Genomic DNA, 780 nt, shown 5'->3' on the forward strand with positions numbered 1-780 from the left:
CGTGGTCAACACTGACCATTAAAGGTTGAGTTTGAAATGCTGGAGGTGAAGATGCTGACAGGAGAAACCACCCCCGACGCAGGCTGTTGGGAGTACCAAGAGTCAGTGTGGCTGCAGGGGGAGTCTGGAGGCCCTCGGGGAACGAGACCTGCACGCCTGGGTGTGCAGCTACTGCCTGCTCCTGGATGGCTGCGAGCTGTGAGCCCTCAGGTGGGGAGTGTTTGGGGTCTCTGGTGTGACTCCTGCTGCGGGGTTCTGCGGGAGGAGGTGGTGAGGACGGGCAGCGTTCCCGGGGGAGCTCCCCTCTTCCCATGGGAATTACAAGGAATTGCAAAGTGCCAGTTCACTGAGGTTTCTTAAAGGTTTTTCTCATGCCTCCCAATCTCCCTGTAGGGCAGCTCCCACCCAGCCAGCCACCCACCCAGCTACTGCCTCTGGGGGAGCAGTGGTGGAGGAAGGAGGAGGAGGATTTCTCCGGTGGTGCGAGTGTCTGGGATGTCAGGGCAGCCCAGCCCCACATGGCACCTGGGGATGAACGGCATCTCCCACCCTCAGACCATCGCCAGCTTCCAAAAGAATGGGGCTCAGGCAGTCACTAAGCAACTAAGCTCCCAGCGGGGCGCTGCACAAAAGCAGCGATAAACCCGAGCAGATGCCCTGTTTGCTGCACCATCAGCTCATTACCAGCTCCATCCTCCACCCCAGGCGGGTGCCATGGTGCAGATGTCACCACCAGCCCCGGTGCCTCTGCCCGGCTGGCACAGCTGGCTCTCTGGCATG

The sequence above is a fragment of the Buceros rhinoceros genome, unplaced genomic scaffold (genome assembly GCF_000710305.1).
Source record: "Buceros rhinoceros silvestris isolate BGI_N320 unplaced genomic scaffold, ASM71030v1 scaffold19174, whole genome shotgun sequence".
Taxonomy (NCBI): domain Eukaryota; kingdom Metazoa; phylum Chordata; class Aves; order Bucerotiformes; family Bucerotidae; genus Buceros; species Buceros rhinoceros.